At 45.3% G+C, this 6,000-nt stretch overlaps 1 protein-coding gene across 7 annotated transcripts in view; it reads left to right on the top strand.

Annotated features, from left to right (window-relative positions):
• The first annotated feature begins 4,435 nt into the window (after positions 1 to 4,435).
• Positions 4,436 to 6,000, top strand: part of ABCC12 (ATP binding cassette subfamily C member 12) — an 87,610-nt gene continuing 86,045 nt past the window's right edge. For all 7 annotated transcript variants that reach the window (XM_032326261.1, XM_032326260.1, XM_032326256.1 and 4 more), the window contains exon 1: positions 4,436 to 4,600. The gene's annotated coding sequence lies outside the window, so the exon portion shown is untranslated. The remainder of the gene's footprint in view (positions 4,601 to 6,000) is intronic.

Here is a 6,000-nt window from a genome sequence, read left to right as displayed (position 1 = left end):
GATTTTGATGACTTTTCCTGCCAGACAAGTCATGAGGATATCATATTCTATCCCAGGAGATGTAACAAAGCACTCTGTAAACAAAACCAGTTTCTGCCCTATGATATACTATGGTGCCAGCTGCTAAGATAGTAAAATTTCACCCCATTATCCCAAAATGTCCCCTACTGTCTTCCCCCATTTAAATTACTCTCTGGAATTCAACTGTATCAGAGTCAGAAGCAACTTCAGACATTGTTAGTCTGGATGTTGCCTAGCCTGTGGTCCATGGACTCCTGAGCTAAATTCAGAAGACCCATGAATTTGGTTAAGGAGAAATTGTCTTTATTTTTACTAATTGAAACTTAGCATTTCCACCGATTATGAAGGAGGTAAAAATCTGTAATAGTATTATTACTACCTGTGACTTTATCACCAACAGAATCAGAGACATTCTCAAATCTCATTTCAATTGTTTCAGGTATCTGGAAATAACACGTGCATCACTGCTTTGAATTATAGTAGTTATAGGATCTACTGCTAGATCATGGGGTTGTGCCTGGTTCATGACTTAGAGCTTACAGAGCACTTCCACAGACATCATTTCCCACTAATGCATGCCATGGGATTGTGTACCGTCTGTTGTTAGAGATAGCTGAGAGTTTTCTCTCTGAGCTCCTTAAGTGAGGGGAAAGAATGAAGATGGATTACAAGATCTTCACAACTTGGGGGACACCTGGGTGTCTCTGTCAGTTAAGTGTCTGCCTTTGGCTCAGGTCATGATCCCAGGGTCCTGGGACGGAGCTCCGCATTCATCAGGCTCCTTGCTCAGCGGGGAGTCTGCTTCTCTCTCTCTGCTCCCCCTGCTTGTGCTCTCCCCAACCCTCTCCCTACACCCCCAGTCAAATAAATAAACAAATTCTTTTTAGAAAGATCTTTACAACTCAGCCATTTAAATAAAAAATAAAGTTGTTCACACTAAGCCAAGTTTTCCTGGTCCTGAGAAGGGACGACCACCTTTTCTGTGTGTGAGCCAAGGGACTTGTTCAGGGTTTTAAGCTCTGAGGGTTGAAGCTGAGGCCAGAACTCAAGCTTTCTGCCCAAGAAGAGGTTTTGTCTTTCATTAGAGAGCTTTTTCTTTCATTGTTGTCCGCATGTGTTTCTGCTTCACTAACCTATCGTTTTAAAGGCCCTTTCAGATTCCAAACTACTTTCCTAATGCATTTGACATATCGTAGTTTGCTCTTCCTTCTGTAAGTCCTTCCTTAGTTCTTAAGGCAAACCAACAAAAATGAAAAACCCAAGCCCCTTCCTTTAGCAAATACTTTGTGCACTTCCATTGGACAGATTTCAACAGTGACCCAGAAGGCGGGATGCTTATTTCTCCCAAGATCCTGCTAATTAAAAAAAATATATATATATATTATTCACAAATAATAGCTACCACGTATTGAGTGTTTACAATGTTTAAGACATTGTGTTAAGTAAGTACTTCCTATACATTATTTAATCCTCAATTAACTTCCAATGCTTTGAAGTTAGTGTTTTCATTTTATAGTTGGGGAAATTGAAATTTTAGAGATTTGAGCTGGGATCTGCTTCTAGAGTTTCCATCCTTAACCACTATATGCTACTGATTCTGCAATGCCACACACTGATTTCTATATATACAGAAATACATATATATATACACACACACACACACATACACACACACACGTTATTTATAGGGGCGCCAGGGTGGCTCAGTCAGTTAAGTGTCTGCCTTCAGCTCAGGTCATGATCTCAGGATCCTGGGATCAAGCCCTGCACTGGGCCCCTCACTCAGCAGGATTCTGTTTCTCCTTCTCCTTTTGCCCCTCCTCCTCCTCTTGCTCTCTCTCTCAAATAACTGAATAAAATCTTTTAAAAAGAGTTATTTACAAAAATGTTTCTGAGGCTGATTGAGCTTATGTCTTTTATAATTTATTGAAGATCTACCAGTAAAGGATGGGATAGGGAGAATTTGAGACAGACTTGCTTTGGAATAAAGGCCTCACTGAACTGGAGAGCTGGGGATATGATCAAGGGGTGTGCTGCTGAAAGCTTCTCCCCAGCCCCACCATCAGGGTTTGGGGCGTGGAGTCCTGATACATACATATATATTTATTCACAAATGATATGTGACATATGCATGTACATCACTATCCCATCATGTTCATACAGAAAAATATCATTTTTGTAAGGATGAGGAATAGAAAGGATTTCTTTCTTTCTTTCTTTTCTTTTCTTTCTTTTTTAAGATTTTATATATTTATTTGAGAGAGAGAGAGCACAGAGAAGCAGACTCCCTACTGAGCAGAGGGCCTGACACGAGGCTTGATCCCCGGACCCTGAGATCATGACCCGGGCCAAAGGCAGACACTTAACTGACTGAGCCACCCAGGCACCCTAGAAGGGATTTCTAATATTTTCTTCTGTACTCCAGTGGGTTCTCATGCTCCCCTCAGCCCCGGGGATGTCTACGCCCTGCTCAGATCTCAGTGTCCTGAGGAGAGCAGGAGCTTGCCTGCTCCTTTCTTCAGGCCCCCCTGGCAGAGACTGCACAACCCTCCTCCATCATTTCACTCCAGAATCAGTGGCCTGACAGCCCAAACAATCGCCTTTATGTACTGCATGTCTCAGTAGAGATCCGTCTCTGCCAGACCTTCAACGAACTTGGGGGGAGAAAGCTACTCATCAATCTGCTATAAATGTGACAGCATTCAAATCTGCTTGGAAATTGTGAAAGCGAGTCTGGGCTGCGTTTCAGAGACCTTCTGGCGTAGGGGTGAAGATCAAGTGATAAAAGGAGAAGAACGTCATGATACACAAAGGGCTGTACAGATGTCAAATAATCTTATTAGCAGGGATTTGCATTTATGGAGGAAGGAATGGGGGCAAACAAAAGGGGACACAGACCAATAAGGACAGCTTCTGCAGGCCAGCTCTCCCTGAGTCCAGGAAGCCTTCCTCCTTGTATCTTTTTCTACCTGGCAATCGTGTACATACCCTCCCCACTTTCCACCTCCCTTTTGGGCAGGAAGCAAAGTACCCTGTGGGGGTGGAGGCTGCTTGTCCTGGGAACTGCATCCCCAGGAAGTGCAGGATCCAGAAACAGCCAGCAGGGGGCGGGATTGACCAGTGTAAGAGGAGGAGGAGGCTTTGGGCAGGCTTGAAAATACTACAGTAAAATGTGCGATAAAATCCACGAGAGTTAGAGGAGGGGGAGGTCTTCTAAGATGTCCAAATAATTCTTTTTCTTTTTCTTTTCTTTTCTTTTTCTTTTTTTTTTTTTTTTAAGATTTTGTTTATTTATTTATCTGACAGAAAGAGAGGAAACATGAGCAGGCGGAGTGGGAGAGGGAGAAGCAGGCTTCCAGCTGAGCAGGGAGCCCAATGTGGGGCTCCATCCCAGGACCCCAGGATCACCACGGGAGCCTAAGGCAGGCATTTAACAACTGAGCCACCCAGGTGCCCCAAAGTGTCCAAATAATTCTTTTTTTTTTTTTTTTAAGATTTTATTTATTTATTTGACACAGGGAGAGATCACAACTAGAGAGGCAGGCAGAGAGAGAGAGAGAGAGAGAGGGTAGTAGGCTCCCCGCTGAGCAGAGAGCCCAATGTGGGACTGGATCCCAGGACCCTGGGATCATGACCTGAGCCCAAGGTGGCGGCTTAATCCACTGAGCCACCCAGGCGCCCAATGTCCAAATAATTCTTAAAAGTGAATTTGGATTTGTCACTTCTGAATTTGGAGATTTGTTTGCTCCCAGCCATTCCCTGGCCACCGTGGAATTCTTCAGCCAACTCTGAGCAAAGCCCTGTGGCCAGGCACTTGAAGGATCTCAAGACATGGAAAAAGTCCTGCCCTCTAGAGTTTGCAAAGCTTAGAGTGAGGTAAGTGGGAAATTTTATATGCAAGAATTAGCTGTCAGTGCCAGGCCCTGACCTAATTTTCACTTAATTTAAGGGGAAAAAAAAAGAGCTCAGATTACCTTTCATTTTTCAATAAATGAGATTTTCTCTGTTTTGAAGATTGGCTACCCTCCACCCCAACACACACATCTCATCTCCTGACCTCAGAGTTGCTTTACTTTTGGAGGACCATGGAGAAGGAGGTCCCTGCCTGGGGGTCAGGAGACTTGGCTACTGGTCTCAGCCTTGCCCCAAGCCAGTCGTGGAGGGTCTCTGATTCCATACACTCTCCACCTGTAGAATGGGGGCTTTCTGGGGGCATTTTCTCCTTTGTTTATAGAAAGCTGTGATGTGACAGGCCAGGAAGGGGCAGCTGTGCAAGCACACTGCGTGAACTTTGGCTGTGACTGAAGGAATGGGCCGGGGCAGTGCCCTTTAACGTGGCAGAGGGAATGTTGGTCCCCCAGAGTTCCCTCCACAGGTGTGGTGAGGATGACAGTTGAATGGGACAGTTGGAGAGCAGGACTCAAGGCAGATGGGACAGGGAAGCTGAATCTGAGGTCCGTGGACGGAAGAAGTCTCAGGCTAACAGGCAGCCGGCAACACCCACTGAGCCCCATGACTTTGAACCCTTCCTCCTCATCTTCTTTTCCTCAGGACCAGGACACTAGCATTTCCTGCCCAGGTAGAGCTTCTGTCTGTAGCAATCAGCCCCCAATGCCTTTGTCTGTCTTCCCCAGGCCAGGCTGTGGTGGGTGACACCACATCAAACGTGGCTGCCCACATGGGAGTCAGCAGGGACCTGTGGCCTCCCAGAGCAGAAGGGCAGCTTGGGGTACTTCCATTCTTGGAGCCCACTGGTAGGTACAAGAAAAAGTAGAGGACATCAAAGTCCAAGCCAGGACATCAAAATCGGTGACATACAAAAGCCTACACCTAATCAACGAAGTCTTCAACACACACCTAGACATGCTGTCCTATTCACTCTTTAATCACAGGATTTATAAAACAAACACACGAACAAAAACTTAAGTTCACAATGCACTCCCACGTGGTTCACACGGGTCTGAGATGGGCTTTCTCATTTTCCTTCCATCTTGTCAGAATGTCGCTGTCACTGAACGGGTGACCTCATTTGGAAACATATCACAAGTCACTCTGTGGGATGCTCCGGGAAAGAGAGGCTTTGGACAACACCCCTGCCCCCCGTTCCTGTACCCTAGGCTTAGCATCCCCTCACCCGTTTGTGCTTCCTTCGGCCCTCTCTCCACCTCCTGCCTCCCTCTCCAGCAGCAATCTAAGCCCGGGTCTGGCTACCTACATGGGGGCTGGGGACAGCGAGCCAGAGCTGCTTCTCTGAGCGGGAGGCTATCCAGGGCCTGGAGGGAGTTGCCAGGGCGATGGGAGTTGGGGAGAGGACACGAGAGCAGTGGATATTGGTGATTTGGGTGGCTTGAAATTAAGAACGGGTTTATCAAGAAATCCACAGGGGCCCTAATCTCTTACCTGGGGCGGAGTTTATCATTAACAGTGTATCTGCATTTGACTGATGCAGGGGGGGTCCCAGGGAAGGATTTCCGTCACGGGCACAAAGGAAAACTAAGGATCCAATTCTCAAATATTAATTTGAGAATTAAATTAATTTTTAATTAATAATTTGATATAATAATGAAATAGTTATTTGATATAATGAGCAAATAATTAACAATTTGATAGAATATAGAATAATTATATAATAATTTGGTAAATAATAATTTGAGAATTCAATTGAGAATTTGTTAATTTTCTGGGTCAGGGAGGCAGAAATGGAACCTAACTGAGCAAAGTAAGTAGATGTGGAAAATATTTCTTCTCGAAACGCCCTCGAGATACCTTTTGTCCTCCCTCTTTGGAGAGCAAAGATAGAGAAAAATGAATCGACTACAAGGAAAAGAGCAGTGCAAAGGTGAGGATAAATGCTGAGTCCCCCAGAACCCCAGAGATGGGGAGACAGTAAGGTGTAGTGAGGATTGTGGCAAGCTAAATCATGTATGCCCTGCCAGAAAAGGGGTACTTCTGCTCAGTGTGAGGGGATTGTAGCCACGT

The sequence above is a fragment of the Mustela erminea genome, chromosome 19 (assembly GCF_009829155.1).
Source record: "Mustela erminea isolate mMusErm1 chromosome 19, mMusErm1.Pri, whole genome shotgun sequence".
Lineage (NCBI taxonomy): Eukaryota > Metazoa > Chordata > Mammalia > Carnivora > Mustelidae > Mustela > Mustela erminea.
This window is presented reverse-complemented; position numbering and strand designations above follow the sequence as displayed.